The following is an 18,005-nucleotide window of genomic DNA, read 5'->3' on the forward strand; positions in this document are numbered from 1 at the left end:
TTAAAGTTCACTAATGAAAAAACATTTGCGATGGCCGTCAGGGCAAACTAACCCACCTCACTCCCCAAGGTGACACCACACTCAGAGCCCTGTAAGTACATTTGGGTGATCAAAAATGTAAGAAATAGTGTACATCTTGTGACTCACAATACTTCACACATTCAACATGTATTGAATGTGTACATTCTCAAACTTGTGAAGAGAACAGGTATGTGCCTGCATGAAAGGACACTCACAAGGAAATGCAGCCAATAAACATAGACACATTCACTGAAACAGCTGGCACCCGGTCTGAAGAAACACTGGTAGGAATAAATGGCGTTGCAGATTTGCCATATACATGGCCCAACGGAGGTCTTGATGTCTTGACACGCATTAGTCTGTACAATTGAGATCAAAGGAGTTGCAAGACCCCAAAACCACTGTGTGGACATGTGTATGGAGATCAACGCACAACCTTAATGATTAACATTGGGCTCATTCAAAAGCAGCCAGCTTGTAACACAACATTTGATAATGTTGTTTCGTGTACACTACCTTGTGAGACAACTATCATTCAGGCACATAAGTGTAACTTACACAAATCGTCATATGTACACATTCAAAACAAAAAGAAATAATGACTCGATTTTGGGAGTGCCAGAGTACAATCATTAATGTGAGTCAACTTGAAATATGTCAGTCCTCACAGGGGCATCTGCTACCTGATCATGCAGTTGCTCGCACATAAGACCTACTGGCTGTCATGTGAAGTGGCCCACAAAACCTAAATCTGGACAATGCTCAAGCTAATGGGCCTGCAAATGGGAAACAACAAAATCATACCTACATTATGGACACACCCTCATCCCCTGGCTAAATTACAACACTAGTGTGCACATTAACACAAAACAGCGTTACACCACAACTACATACATGTGGGGGAAAAGAATGAGGCACAATCATGTTTTTAAAATAATTACATAGGCTGTCAAATTTGTACTAAAAACAATGGCCACCAGCACAGGGGAAGTGCATGGTGAAACATCAGCCATCCAATGACCACACACAGGTCACACCTGGCAAGGCAAAATCAGGCAGGCCCATTAGACATCCCCTGCACCACACCCCCATCCCTCAGTCAATGTGATTGATACAGATCAATAAGATTAAAATCAGAATCAGGGTACACAAAACTGTGCAGCAAATAGTCCAAAAGTAAATCATTTTTTTAATATATCCACAGGTCCCCACAAGTCATGAACTTCTGTGAGTACATTCAGCTGTTAGCCTGGGGGAAACACTATTACATCTCAGGACATTTCTGAAGAAAGCCACCAAGGTATTACACACCTGAATGTGTCTTTCACAATGCATTGAATGTCACAGTAAGCACAATGCAAGTGAGGAGTGAACACATATGAACTACATCATGCTCTGCATGAAAGACACCACGATGTGCAACCCCTGTGACTCTCTCAAAACCATATAGCATGTCTGTCCCACCAATACACAATGCCTGTTGTGACACACACACACAACAGGTGCACAGTCAAACCCAGTGCATTCAGAAGTCACCTGCTCCCCTGGTCTCCCATACAGCTTTCTGTACTGTGGTAGGAGGGCATCCAGCAGGGCCTGGTTTTCCTCATCAGAGAATGCAGGTGCCCTCTCCAACGTACGCGACATGATGGTCCAGGGAATGCAGAGACAGCAGCAGTGTGGTCCACTCCAAAGTTGTGCAGGCAAGTGCTCTCTCACAGCCAGATGCAGCCTTAAATATGTGCTGCTGAGGGGGTTTCAGTATCAGGAGTACAGTATGATAGGCCAGATCACTTTGCATCCTACCTCTCATCCAATCCCTTTAAACGTAAGTCCCTAGCACATATTTGCATGGTTTAAAATTTGAGCACCAGCTCCACAATCAATTTGCAACATTGTCTTTTTTTGACCAACTGACTTTTGCAGGACAACTGTAGCACACATCCAAATCTCAGTATCCATGACAACCAGGCTGCATTCAGGGCCTACTACTTGTCCCATAGGTGTACCCAGAGTTTTTTTTAGATCCCCTAATGTGTACAGTGCGTTTCACGTCGCGTATGGCACGATTTCAATGGTGAAACTGTAGCGATTTCGAGCAGCACTGCTAGGCGTCAGGTACACTGCCGCACTACATCTCCCAGAACCCCCTGGGTTCAGGCGGTCTGGAGATCAGTGACGGCTAGGGTACATAAGCACCTCCCAGAAAGGGGAGGGTGCTTGTCAATCCTTCCTGTTTCCCTGACGAAGCCTGATGTCTGCTGGTGTCCCGCTGTTGAGGACGACGCCGGAGAGTAGAGACCGACGCCGGAGTTCCGCGGACGCTTGCCTTCCCGCTTTTGAGGACGACGCCGGAGTTCCGCGGACGCTTGCCTTCCCGCTTTTGAGGACGACGCCGGAGTTCCGCGGACGCTTGCCTTCCCGCTGAGGAGGTAGGGGTATCGCGCAGCTGTGCTAGCGAGACCTTTTGTTTATGTTCTTTTGTGTTACTGACGAGTGGCACCCGTAGGGTATTTTTACTCAAGGGACCGTAGTGAAGTTAACTACATAGATCCTCTCGCGCTACTTACAGAATCTGACTCAAGCCTTTTCCCGGTACCATAACTGATCAAGAACTGTGAATTCAACAGTCTAGAGTTTCGTTATCGGATGTATGAGTCACAGTCGATGTGATTGGTGAGAAGGATTCCCGCACCCAACATCGAGTAAGTGTTCTTAGTAGTAGTCCTGTATTGCGAGGTAGAACAATCTCCCTGTGTATGGTAAACAACTCTTCTTTTTGTCTCAATAGCTGTTCTGGGGACTGAGGCCATTTACCTGAGACCAGACCGAGAGGGGTGCCCTATCACCAGAGGCCTTTCTCATTTTATCCCCTTCCCTTTTCCCCTGAGTGTATTCTCTCCTACATGTGTGTACTCACTTTGGGGGAGTTGACGCTTGAGGGAACTGGGAGGTCTCTCTTCAAGCTGTGGTCCCCGCAGGCAAAACAAGCAAAGGTTAGTGGCAAGTGTTTCTAAGTGGGGCTCTAACCTTTCTGACTAATCTTGACAGATTGACAAGCCCACGTTAGACGCCTGCCCGGACCATGGATACCGGTGCGGTATTAGCCTCACTACTAGAGAGCTTTAACTCTCTACGGCAGGAAGTACATGCTTCTCGGTTAGAGAATCAGGAGCTGAAGCGCGACTTGAACTCCATGCGAAGAGAAGTTGCAGGAATTTCGCGCAAAAGTATGGGGGCTGGGTCCTATATTAGGGAGGCGACTCTTTCCCCACCAGGCCAACCAACAACCCTTCCTTCCTCCCCGGCCACATCAGGTGGTGGGCTCTTAACAGCTACTACCATGACCCCACCCACTTCTTCCTCGACACCTACTGTCCATGTCATACAAAACACGGGCATACCATTGGCCCCTCCTGAGAGATTCTATGGGGACCCCAAGAAATTTGAAATGTTCTTGAACTAGTGCAGACTCCACTTCCTTTGCAAACCCGCCGTATTCCAAGACGACGCTGCAAAAACTGCTTTTATGATGTCATATATGGGTGGAAATGCTGCAAGCTGGACGATACCGCTAATGGAAAGGAACGATCCTGTGCTTCACCAGTTCAATGACTTTTGCTCCGAGATGAGAAAATTGTTTGACCGCTAGTCGCATATGCTGACTCTGGATCGGGAACTCCTAACTCTACGCCAAGGGTCGCAAGATCTGTTGTCTTACATCACTTCATTCAATCGCCTCGTGGTTGAAACAGATTGGCCTACAGCAAAGAGAATCTCCTTGTTTTACCAGGGCTTGCGGGGAGAACTCAAGGATGTTCTTTCCCAAGTCGTTCAGTTACCAGCAACCTGTGAGGAGTTGATTGACCTAACGGTCCAGCTGGACCATCGTTTACTGGAAAGGAGAGGGGATAAGAGTAAGGGAGAGGTACGAGGATGGTACCCCAGATCAAAGCCCTTTGCAGAAGACACACCCAAAACCACAGAAGGGGTCGAGCCTATGCAGATAGGTGGCATTCGGGGCCCCCTGACGACGGAAGAACTTGACCGCAGAAGAAAATTGAAGCTTTGCTTATATTGTGGCAAGGGTGGTCATTTCATAAGAGAATGCAAGGCCAGGGCCCAACAACCTGAGAGAAACCCACCTCCCCGAAGACCCGCCGTACTGGGAACAAAAGAGGTGTCGGAAAACTGAAGAGTCTGAACCAGAAAGAGATCACTGGATCGGGCGACCATCGTACTTCGATCTCTTCGCAAATCGCTAACACCTTAATGCCAGCTGTGGCCCATATTAACATGACGGTGTCTTTGTGGGTTTCTTCCGAAACCGTTGTTACAGTGGATGCCCTGTTGGATTCCGGGGCCACCGGTAACTATATGGACATCAAGTATGCCTCCTCTTTGGGGATCGCATGGGAAAAAAAGAAAGAACCGGAGAACGTGAAGGCAGTGGATGGATCCGCATTGTCTTCAGGACCAGTAGTAATGCATACCTTACCTTTTCGCATGCAGATCGGGACGGATCACGCCGAGTACATCCAATTCGACTTAATAGCTGCACCGCAGTTCCGCCTAATCCTGGGAATGACCTAGCTGACCCTGCACGACCCTACGGTGAGTTGGACTGATCGTACCGTGTTACTGACCTCTGCCTATTGCACGGAACACTGCCGGCTGCCTCTCCCCTTGTCTTTAGAAGCCGATGCGGTACCAACCATTTCAAGTTATGTGGCCTCGGCATGTCCACCAGAAAGCGCTTGCAGCGCTACCACCCTGCCTTATGAATACACGGAGTTCGAATCTCTCTTTAGTAAACAGAAAGCAACCCATTTGCCCCCTCATCGGGTCTATGATTGTAGTATCGAGTTGCATCCCGGAGTGGCCATCCCCTGCAGTCGGGTCTATGCCCTTACCGAAAAAGAAAACCAGTATCTGAGGAACTACATAGATGAAAACCTGGCTTCTGGTTTTATTCAACACTCCACGTCTCCTGCCTCTTCGCCTCTATTCTTCATACCGAAAAAGGACTGCGCCGAGTTAAGAACGTGTATCGATTACAGGGCCTTGAATAACATCACGGTGAAGAATCGGTATCCCTTACCATTGATTTCGGTGTTGATGGACCAATTGAAAGGGGCTCATTACTTCACGAAGCTGGATCTGGGAGGGGCCTACCATTTGGTCCGAGTTAAACACGGAGACGAATGGAAGACAGCGTTCCGGACCAAGTTCGGCCTTTTTGAGTACCGAGTGATGCCGTTCGGGCTCTGCAACACCCCGGCAGCCTTCCAGTATTTTATGGATGAGGTGTTGAGAGGATTGCTAGATACCATCTGCATGGTTTACATCGACGATACCTCGTCTACTCTCCTACTCTCCAAGAACACATTGAACACGTCAGAGTAGTACTGGATAGGCTCCAGCACCACTCCTTGTACGCTAAACTAGAAAAGTGCCTCTTCCATGGGCAAGAAGTGACCTTTTTGGGATATGTGATTAATGCCAACGGCTTTCAGATGGAGAACGGTAAGGTGGAGGCCATGACAAGATGGAAGACCCCTCAGTGCGTCAAATCTGTGCAAAGTTTCTTAGGCTTTGCAAATTATTACCGGCGTTTCATTCAGGATTTCTCCAAGATCATCCATCCCTTGTCCTGTCTGTTGCGTAAAAACGTTCCTTTTGTATGGAACAACGAAGCGGAAAAGGCATTTCAATTCATGAAAGAAAAGTTCACCCAGGCACCCATCTTACGTCATCCAGATGCACAGACCCCGTTCATCCTTGAAACCGATGCATCCCAATACGCCTTGGGAGGGGTCCTGTCACAAAGACATCCCACAACAGGACAAATTCACCCAGTGGCCTACTACTCCAAGAAACTAAGCCCTAGAGAAGCCAATTACTCCATTACAGACAAAGAGCTGTTGGCAATAAAAAGAGGGTGCGAGGAGTGGCGCCACTACCTGTTGGGAGCCCGTCATACCATCGAAATCTACACCGACCACCGGAATTTGCTGTTTCTGAAGACAGCCAAGGCCCTAACACCTCGACAACTTCGGTGGACTCTCTTCTTTTCGGATTATGATTTCATCATCAAGTACCGTCCCGGTTCGCAACATGGAAAAGCCAACGCTCTCTCCCGGAACCAAGACGTCCTTGATCATCAGACAATGGATGACAGCGAGCCTCCTTCCATTTTGTCTGATAAAGCTTTTCCAAAAACCACGATAGCCTTGCTCACGTCTTCGGACTTTCTTGAGGATATCAAAGTGTCACTGGCGGACATCGATGTCGAAGCATGGCTCCAGGAAGAACCCCAGTGGCGATCGCAGAAGGACGAGCTGTTGTATTACCATCACGCCTTGTACGTACCTGACCCCGGTCTTCATTTGCAAATCCTAAAGTGGGCACACGACTCCGTGTTAGGTGGTCACTGGGGTGTGTTCAAAACCATAGCCATGATAGAACGTTCCTTCTGGTGGCCTTCTATAAGAGATGATATCAAGAAATACATCAGGAACTGTTCAGTGTGTGCCCAGACAAGGCGCCACACACCAAGCCAACGGGGCTGCTCCGACCCATGCCTATTCCACCCAAACCGTGGCACACGGTGTCCATGGACTTCATAGTGGAAATGCCCTTGTGTCAAGGGAAAACCGTGATCCTGGTGTTGGTGGACCATTTGACCAAAATGGGTCACTTCGTGCCGTTGGAGGGTTTGCCGACATCCACAGAACTGGCACTTGTAGTGTTACAACATCTCGTCAGGGCTCACGGCATTCCGAGTGTCTTCATCACGGACAGAGGGTCCCAATTCACATCCAGTTTCTGGAAGTCATTGTGTAGAACATTGGGCATAGACGCCCGGCTCTCGACGAGTTATCCTCCCCAGACGGATGGTAAAACAGAACGCCTCAACCAAACTGTTGAACAATACCTGCGTTGTTTTACCCTTCAGAACTCCACAGACTGGGTTACCCTCTTATGGTTGGCTGAATTCACGTACAACAACACCGACCATTCGACCTTGGGTTGCTCCCCGTTCTACTGCCTTTTGGGTTATCATCCTAACATTCTACCCTTCGAATGGCCTGGAGCCTCCAATCTTCCTAGCATACAAGAACATCACACACACCTGCAGGCGGTACTACTGGATGCAAAACGCCACTTGTCGGCCGCTCAGGCCTCACAGAAACATTTTGCTGACAAGAAACGCAGTCAGGAACCAGTCTACCAGGTGGGAGACAAGGTATGGCTGTCCACTAAACACATCCACTTTCGGGGTATTAACAAACTGAAGCCTAAATACATAGGCCCATATAGTGTGGAGGAAGTAATCAATCTGGTAGCACTGAGACTGGCTATTCCCCGCTCGTGGCACATACACCCTGTTTTCCATGTGTCCCTGTTACAACCCTGTTCTCTAGACGCTAGACTGCCCGATCACCCCCCCCCTGTGCTAGTTGAGGGTTTGGAGGAGTACGAGGTGCAGGAACTGTTAGACTCTAGGTTACATCGAGGCAGAGTACAGTACTTGGTGAGTTGGGGTCGAGGAGAGGACATGGGCACCCGAACAGAACCTCCATTGTCCGGATCTACTGGAGCAGTTCCATCAGGCCCATCCGGGTAAGCCCGGTCGACCGCCGAGTCGGCGGTCCTTAAGAGGGGGCTCTGTAGCGATTTCGAGCAGCACTGCTAGGCGTCAGGTACACTGCCGCACTACATCTCTCAGAACCCCCTGGGTTCAGGCGGTCCGGAGATCAGTGACGGCTAGGGTACATAAGCACCTCCCAGAAAGGGGAGGGTGCTTGTCAATCCTTCCTGTTTCCCTGAGGAAGCCTGATGTCCGCTGGTGTCCCGCTGTTGAGGACGACGCCGGAGAGTAGAGACCGACGCCGGAATTCCGCGGATGCTTGCCTTCCCGCTTTTGAGGACGACGCCGGAGTTCTGCGGACGCTTGCCTTCCCGCTTTTGAGGACGACGCCGGAGTTCCGCGGATGCTTGCCTTCCCGCTTTTGAGGACGACGCCGAAGTTCCGCGGACGCTTGCCTTCCCGCTGAGGAGGTAGGGGTATCGCGCAGCTGTGCTAGCGAGACCTTTTGTTTATGTTCTTTTGTATTACTGACGAGTGGCACCCGTAGGGTATTTTTACTCAAGGGACCGTAGTGAAGTTAACTACATAGATCCTCTCGCACTACTTACAGAATCTGACTCGAGACTTTTCCCGGTACCATAACTGATCAAGAACTGTGAATTCAACCGTCTAGAGTTTCGTTATCGGATGTATGAGTCACAGTCGATGTGATTGGTGAGAAGGATTCCCGCACCCAACATCGAGTAAGTGTTCTTAGTAGTAGTCCTGTATTGCGAGGTAGAACAACCTCCCTGTGTATGGTAAATAACTCTTCTTTTTGTCTCAATAGCTGTTCTGGGGACTGAGGCCATTTACCGGAGACCAGACCGAGAGGGGTGCCCCATCACCAGAGGCCTTTCTCATTTTATCCCCTTCCCTTTTCCCCTGAGTGTATTCTCTCCTACATGTGTGTACTCACTTTGGGGGAGTTGACGCTTGAGGGAACTGGGAGGTCTCTCTTCAAGCTGTGGTCCCCACAGGCAAAACAAGCTAAGGTTAGTGGCAAGTGTTTCTAAGTGGGGCTTTAACCTTTCTGACTAAACTTGACAGAAACGTCCCGCACACACACCCGTACTGTCGGGGTACGGTCCACTGGCGTATGTCACCATTCCAGAAATGTCCCGCACACATGCCCGTACTCTCGGGGTACGGTCCGCTCGCGTACATCACCATTGCAATGGTCAAACGTCCTGCACACACGCAACGTCCCGCACACAGGCCCGTACTGTCGGGGTACAGTCTGCTTGCGTACGCCACCATTGCAATGGTGAAAGGTCCTGCACACACGCCTGTACTGTCAGGGTACGGTCCGCTCACGTACGTCACCATTGCAATGGTGAAACATCCTGCACACACGCCCGTACTGTTGGGGTATGGTCCGCTCGCGTACGTCACCATTGCAATGGTGAAACGTCCCACACACACGCACGTACTGTCGGGGTACGGTCTGCTCCCGTATGTCACCATTGCAATGGTGAAACGTCCGTACACATGCACGTACTGTCGGGGTACGGTCCGCTCGCGTATGTCACCATTGCAATGGTGAAATGTCCCGCACACACGCACGTACTTTCGGGGTACGGTCCGCTCGCGTACGTCACCATTGCAATGGCAGGGATGTCGCTGTACGGTTAACACAAGGATGTCTATTTGGTTTTTGTCATTGCATACTTACATGAGCATGCCCTAGGTGTGCCAGGCACTTACATAACACAGGATATCAGATCACGTTGCACAATCAATGTGTGATGACCTGTTGACACATGTGATGTGTGATGGTGCATTATGTGTTACACATCACCTTTCCACTAGTCCCATTGGTATCATCATGCACATGTTGTCATGCACATGAACACTGGGATGGCACAGTCAGCACTACGGGCACCTGTCTCATGATGCCAGGAACCATGGCACTTTCGCACTGGACTATTTGACGCTCATCAGGTCCCATATGTAACAATGTAATGTGTATGTCATGGTAATGCTTTCATTTTCTGTTTGTGGTCCGTTAAATGCATCTGCTGTTGGTGCATCTATCATGGGTCTGTGTTGTGACTTAAATAGTTTCGCATGTACGTACACCATGCCACATGTGCTTTGCCAATGGCTTTTGTGTCTGATGGCAACATATATCATTGATCACCATGGATACATGACTGCATTGTGACAATTGCTGTGGTGTTGCGTTGTCACAGACACACCGTTATTAGCAAGCTATAGGATATGTCCAATAGATATTCCCTGTAACCTGGCTCTGTGCCTTGCAGTCAGCTGTCTGTATGGGATGACAACCTTCTAATGCAGGTCTGGTGACGTGTGTCACTCCTCTGACATCTTGCTCTGCTCACTCAGAGCAGCCCAGCAGCTCTTTGGTGTGCATGTCATTTTTTGTTCTAAAACAACAGATGTGTCTGGGCTTTGTTTGGAGTGCCAGGAAACTGGCATATGTGTCCAGGATTTATTGCGTACGCCAGACCCCATAGTAACTTGATGTGTAGTAGCAGTGTTGCATGTGCCATGTACATTGGAATAGTTGTTGTCTGACAGTTGTTATCCATTCTTCCCAAATATGCCCTGCAGGGCACCCCCTCTACCAAGGCCTTTTCCCGACTTGGAGAACATGAGGGAACGTGATTGCATCAGACGGTACAGATTCACTCGCGTACTGATTCAGAACTTGACGGACAGGCTGGAACCACATCTCCAACCGTGACACAGGTATCCAACTGCGCTGACACCAAAGCTAAAGGTGATAGCAGCCCTAAATTTTGTTGCCATAGGTACGTTTCAATTTACCATTGAAGATGTGGGGGGTATGTGCCAAACCATGTTCAGCCGTGTCCTACGTGATGTGTTAGCTGCCATGTTAGAGCACATTGATGAATTCATCAAATTTCCTCAACCTGAAGAGTTAACAGATGTAAAGGGTGAATTATATGCCCTGGGAGGGATGACACATGTCATTGGGGCCATTGATGGTACACATGTGGCTTTGGTGCAACCACAGGCTCAGGAGCAGGCCTACCGCAATAGGAAACATTACCACTTAATAAATGCCCTGGTGGTGTGTCTTGCTAAATTGCTGATTTCCCATGTTTGTGCATATTTTCCTGGATTGTGACATGATGCTTTCATCATGAGGCGTAGCAGGGTACCACAGATGATGCTGCAGCTGCGCAACGAAAAGGCATGCCTTGTAGGTGGGTATACTGTTTGTCCTGTATGTTTCATTTCTTGTTTGCTCTGACAGAATGGCATTCCCCAAATTATGGCACGGTGTATATTTGTAGGAGACGCGGGATATCCCAACATGCCGTGGCTCATGACACCGCTCCGCAACCCAAGAACAGCTGCAGACCAGCGGTACAACAATGCACACGGACAGATTAGGTTAGTGATAGAGCGCACGTTTGGACTCCTGAAGAGCCGATTCCGGTGCCTTGATAAGACCGGCGGATCCCTCCCCTACGCCCCTGTCAAGGTGTGTAACATTTTCATCGTGTGCTGCATGCTGCACAACATGGCAGTTGAGAAGGCAGTGCCACTCTACCTGGATCCTTACAAGCTGGAACATCCACCCGTTGAGGATGCCGGCCTTGGGCACAACCAAAGTGATGAGGAGGAGGAGGATGATATCCAGAGTCGGCTCATACGCAACTTCTTCTCTTAATGGTGAGTCACTGAGCATTTGTGTGCGACCAAGTGGCATTGAGTGGCATGTGTTGCATACTGTGTGTCCAGCTGACTGTGTCCAAAGTCACTTTGATGTTTGTTGTGATGTATCACACAAGTGATGATGTCATGACACACGCATATGTGCAATGAGTGAATTCATAATGTACAGGTGTACTGCATTGTGATTTGTTTTACATGACCATGTCTGTATGGAAATATTATTAATGTGTACCCTTGTGTGCCTGTCATTCCCAGGTTGCTCTGCCTGTTCGTGTCATCTTAGTACTCCTACTATTCATCCTGATGATTACAACTTGTGTTGAATCAGCGTTCCATGCACAGACATGTGGAAATGTCAGTTTGGGTAAGATAACTAAACAGGCTTTTTTGCGTCTGTATTCTTTGGGAATGTGTGGGAACTGTTTCTGTGCATGTTATAGAAGCATACACACATGTGTCATAAACATGGATCAAGATGCATGTTGCAACACTCCCATGACTGGACAGTCACCCTTCTTGTCAGTCATCTGTTGTTGAGTGTTGACTCTGGTGAATGCATCAATGTGCTTAAACCTTGAGCAAGACACATTGCGATGTCACCGGTTTACATTGTGTGTGACATCACAACCACAGGCTCTGTGTAGAATTGCACCATCACTGTGTGCAGCAGGATGTGTCTGCCTCATCACATTTATGTTGTGGGCCAGTACAGTTTGGTTTACCTAATGACATGTTGTGAAGATGTGGGCCAGCGTATGTCCCACATGCTCTGACAATCCAGTGAGTCTGTTCGTATGGATGCATTGCCCCTTCAGCCAGTATGTCACTGTCCCATCGCTACATCAGTGCCGGTGAAGAACAATGACTTGCAAGCATTCTTGGTAACTTCATGTTAACTTTCAATTTCCAGGAATGTTGCACTGATGACGTACCAACGTAGTGCTCTGGAAAATGTTAACACTATTGCACCAGTCGGTCGACGTTAATCCCAGCAATCTCTCTTTTTTTTTTTGGTCCTCATTAGCCACCATGGTTTCAAGTGTCGAGAAAAAAAAATAGATAGAACGTCATGCTGCCTCAGTTACAAGACTGGTAGGGAATTCAGTTTACGAGTGGTTCCAACTCCCAACAGCAATGACTCTTTCTATAGAGGTCAAACGCCTAACAATCTAGACGGCAAATAAAACCAAGGTATCAATTACTGCCATTGCTTGCCGAGATTCCAACGGGAGGAAAAGGCATAGCAGGGAGATTAAACCATAGTTGCATAATCATTGGACGAGGGGAAAAAAAAAAACGGCTCCGTCAATGGACCCAATCAAGTAAATGCCAAAAAGCTCTCTTATCTTGGTTTCCAGCCCTAGCAAGGTCTAGCTTTGATAATTGCAGAACAGAGTCATACCAATCATTAAGAGAAAGAGGGGTAGAATCCTTCCATCTTCTGCAGATTTCGCTTCGTGCCAGTAAAATGGAATAGAACAGAAGGTTCTTGGCTGGGCTCCGAGCATGATCTAAAACTCCAAAGATTACAAGTCAGAGGTCAATTGTTACAAGAAAGCCCAGTGAGGTCGTGAGTGTATTGCTTATTGAGTCCCAGAATGGAGCCAAATAGGGACAGTCAAAGAACATATGCACATCAGGGGCCGCCTGTAAGCCACACTGAGCACATGCCACAGGACCTCCCGAGGAGAATTTTGACAGCCTCTGTGGGGAATAGTAAGCCCCGTGTATGGTGAAGAGGTGATTCCTATGAAGCCAAGTCGGCTTAACGATGTCCCACAGAACCTTGCAAGATATCAACCACAGATCTTGCACATTTTGGCCAAGAATTAAGGGACCCCACAGGAACTCGGGTAGATGGAATTCACCGTCAATTTCTTCCTGGATTAGGTTGATACATAGGGAGATCTCCTTCTTGGCCAGGGATTTATCTAACAAAAGGGATTCAAGTTGGCAACTCCCCCCTAATGGTAAACTACACCCCCGAGAGGGCTGAGAGGCATACCCTTGAGCCCAACTAACTATCTGCATGTACTTAAATCTCAAAAGATTAGGCCCAACTTTGTTAATTAAGCAATCCCAAGGGAGCAAACACCCTTCCACAAACAAGTCTCCTCAAACTTCTATTCCTGCCTCCCTCTATGGGACTGCCAGACTGTCTCCCAGCCAACCTGGGCTCTTAGGAAGACCCCAAATCGGAGACCTGCTAGAGAAGTAACCCACTTTATTGATGACCTCAACCTAGCCCAAGTTTTTGCCATACCCTGCAACACCTTCAATTTGACTTTTGTAAAAAACTTGGGGTCTCCAAATTTAAACAGAAAACCTGACCGACCCACTCCTTCCCCTTTCAATAAAGCAGATAATATACTCCCAATGCCCGCATCTGTTGGCATCTTTAATAGCATTCCAGCATGGGAAAGTTGGAACGCCCGCGTGTAAATTTGTAGGTCCGGAGCTGCCAGGCCGCCTTTCTCCCTGCGGCGCCTAAGTTTCTTCCATGCGATCCTTGGAATTCATTTATTCCAGATAAAAGAAGTGATATCTCTCTGTAGTTTAGCCAATAAAGATGCATCAAAATGAAGAGGAATTGAGTTAAATAAAATAGAAATCTTTGGTAAAAGAGTAATTTTCACCAAATTAACTATGCCTAACATAGATAATGGTAGATGTAGCCAAGATCGCATTAATTTACGGCAATCTTTTGCAACAGCAGCAAGGTTGGTTGTAACAATCTGATTAATGTTGTTAACAATACTGAGCCCTATATATCGAAGACTTAAACTGGGTTGCAAATTTATCTCGCTAGCATCATCATTCCAGACCATCATTTCAGTCTTCGAGGCATTTACCTTGTATCCTGAAATTTCCCCAAACTCCAAAGCCAGCTTAATAGCTGCTGGAAACGCAGTGTGGATCTCCGATGAGAAAATCAAAATATCGTCCGCATATAGGGCCACCCTCTTTTCCCATCCCCTATAGATGAAAGGCTTGATGTTAATATATCCTCTCTTAATCTTTGAGCAAAGAGTTCTATATAGAGATCGAATAGAAGAGGCTAAAGAGGGCAGCCCTGCCGTGTCCCCCTTGTGATCTTAAAAGGGTCCGACAAATCTCCATTCACCAGAACACAAGCTGTAGGGCTCTGGTATAGAAGACTAACTGCTCTACGAAAGCCATCCCAACATTGAATTTTGCCAAAGCCCCCGACAGGTACAATCAGTTGACCCTGTCGAAGGCTTTGGTGGCGTCCAACGTAAGGACAGCCAAGGGCATGGAATCCGTGGTTGCCATATCGATGGCTCCTATCAGGTCATATGTCAGTTCGTAGAGTTGACGACCCTTGACGAACTCCTCTGGTTTGGGTGTAAAATATCAGGCGCAACCAGACCCAGCCTCTTAGCCAAAATGGCAGCAAAAATGTTATAGCCTGTGTTCAATATTGAGATTGGCCTGTATGACCCACAGTTTGACGCTGACTTGCCAGGCTTTAAAATAAGAGTAATCATTATCCCAAGTTGTCGGAGGTAATACCCCTTCCTGTAATATTTGGTTAAATAAGATAGTGAGAAAGGGAGTTATTTCTTTTTCCAGGGCTTTGTAGATTTCAGCTGGTAAGCCATCTGGACCTGCCGCCTTACCCCCTTACTGCCCTGGATTGCAGCCCTGACCTCCTCCTCGGAGATAACACTATCGAGAAAAGTGCGTTGTTCCGAAGAGAGTACAGGCTGAGAGATTCCACACAGCCAACTCTCAATATTCTCTGGAGTGATCTTTTTATCCTTATGATATATAGACTGGAAAAACTCTCTAAATACTCTTCTAATTTCTACGTCAGAAGAGAAAGTACCAGCGCATGTCGTAACAGACTCAATGTTGTTCCGGGCCTGATCGGTTTTAGACTTCCAGGCCAATAATTTACCAGCCCCTTCCCCGTACTGGAAATGAGCTAATTTACTTGCTTCCCATTTCTGTAAAATTCTCTGGTTTAGGACAGAACCCAATTGTCCTTTTAAAGAGAGTAGTTTATTATGTAACCGTGATAGTGTAGATTCTGAGGCGGTAATATTAGCATCGATATCAGCTTGAGTTTTAGATAGATCAGCTTCAATGGAAGCGACTTCCTGTTTATACTGCTTCCTCCGGAATGCAACCTTGTTTGTGATAAGACCTCTCAAACAGGACATAAAGGCATCCCATACTACGCTGGAGATGGCTGACCCACTATTAACTTGAATATAATTCTGGGCTTCAATTTTAATGAAGGAAACGTCTTCAGGTGACGAGAGAAAAGAGCGGTCAAAAGACCAAGATCTAGAAGAGGTTTTAGTGACTCCAGTAAGTTCCAAAGATACTGATGAGTGATCTGAAAAATTTGAAGGGGAATAACAGGCACTCTTGATGGAGTCCACCAGCTTGTGACTAATTAAGAAAAAATCTATTCTCGATTGATGGTGATACTTGTAGTTGCGAAAAGAGACTCCTTGTTGTTGTCCTGACCTGGTCCTCCAAATGTCTACATAACCGTATTGCTTCATGCAGTTTAGCAGGAAGGCTCTAGATTTTGAAAGAGCCTGCAATCTGCTACTGGGGGTTTTATCTAACGAGGGGTCCAGTACTATGTTGAAGTCCCCGGCTAAAATAGTTGGTTCCAGAAAAGACAAAATTTGCGAAAATAGGGATTCGAGGACTGAAGGATCGTCCTGGTTAGGCCCACAATACCTAACGAGCGTAAATTGGGCCCCTGCAATAACTACTGTAGTGATGACCCACCTGCCACCTGGGTCAACCATCTGAGAAAGTACTCTTGTTTTTATTGAATTTTAAAAAAAGATAGTCACCCCCTAATATTCATCGTTTGTGAAGTTGATATTGACACATCGATCCACCTATTTTTCTTAACCAGATTGAGTATCTCTATCTCAATTCAATACGTCTCCTGGAGCATAATGACCTGCGCATCCTAATCACGCAAATATTTCATGATCTTATTGGTTCTATGTTTGGTGCGCAGACCATTAACATTCCAGAAGAGGATTTTGAGACTACTCATAAGGCATACCCCTACCACCAAATTTCCTTTGATCGAGAGAGAGAAGGCTAACCCAAATCAGCCATACCTGTAAGGCTAATTCCTTTGTCACTACTACGTTACTATTAAAACTGAATGAAACCAATCGGAAAATTAGGAACGTTTTAGATTTTCTACCCAACACCCTAACACCCACGTGCCCTAAGCTACCCCCCAATGAGAAACCCTTGATCTATCTAACCGGAACAGGTCCAGTAGATAGTACTGTAGCAGGGTTTCTGTTCTCCCACAGAACTGTGCACAGAGGATTGGAACCTCGGCGAATTAGGGTGACCCAAAACTCACCTCAGTACCCAACAAACCCCTTACCGAGCTAGCTACAGTGTCTCATTGGTCATAACAAACTCCCAATGTTTAGACAAACCAGAACATGAACTTACCATACCTCAGGTTACGTGGAACACATGAGCACTCTTTCGTTATACAATCATTTCAAACCAGAACATGGAGTAAATGAGGACATGTGCACTTTTGAAATATTTATTTACTAATGCCGTTTTCTCAGACGCAGTATCTTAGATAATACAAGGAAACATATTATCAGAAGCAAAGTTATCAGCATAGTTACTAGTCCATAGAAAGCAAACGGTGACAGCATGTTAACATGCTGTAATGAATAAGAGTTAACAACACTTATTTCTCACCCTCCCTAACTCACATATTATATTAATAGCTAAGAAGGTCTCTTTGGGTTTTAACAGGGCGGGCCCATACCTCAGGATCTTAGAATGAAGAGATCACATCAGCATACACCAGCTCTCTCTGCATGCGAACAGCATCAAGTGTGTATCTGTGCTCCAAGCAAAGCAATATAAAACCCGCCTAAAGCCCAAAGTTGGCAGAAGCCGCCCTTATGTTATGTCTATGAAGGTGCGGAGATCAGACCTCATAGCAATTCTGTATCGTGTTGCTCCTGAAGCTTCAGCACTCTCTGTACAGACATAGTTTATTAAGCAAAGCTGATATCAGAGCAATAACATATTATTCTCATGTAAACCGCAACAGGCTACTAGGTTGAAAGCTAAATCAACAACTAAGTGTCGTGTGCAGAAGCAGCAAAAGGAAAAATGGCGTTTAAACATTTAATAAGCCTATGCTAACTTAACATATTATAAAGATAAACAGTAGCTATATGACACCCCCCCATGATCCGAGCATGGATAAGATAAGATAAGATAAGGGCAACTTCATGAGAGCAGAGTTCAAGAACTATGAACAACCTTATAATCATAAAAAACTACATGAACCAAATCAAAATTCAAAAAATATCAATTTTAGAATTCAACAGCACTCAAGTCAATAGGACTGGGAGGTGAAAAAATGCAAAAAAAATTTTTGGGCATCATCATAAACCAATAAGGGTCATCAAGGCAAGACCGAATATGCAAAATATGCAGCAACAGCCTCCAACAGGAAATCACCGTCTTCATCCGAAAACAGTTCAGCCATCCAAATCAAAAGAGGAAAAGAACAAACGTGTACTCCCAGTACCGGAGCCTCTATTACCATCAGAGGACAACTCGGTGGGTTTTCAAGAAAGCTCAGTGCCAAGAAATCCTGCGCTGCTGTAAGAATGTTCCAAGG

Source organism: Lissotriton helveticus, chromosome 5_1, assembly GCF_964261635.1.
Source record: "Lissotriton helveticus chromosome 5_1, aLisHel1.1, whole genome shotgun sequence".
Taxonomy (NCBI): domain Eukaryota; kingdom Metazoa; phylum Chordata; class Amphibia; order Caudata; family Salamandridae; genus Lissotriton; species Lissotriton helveticus.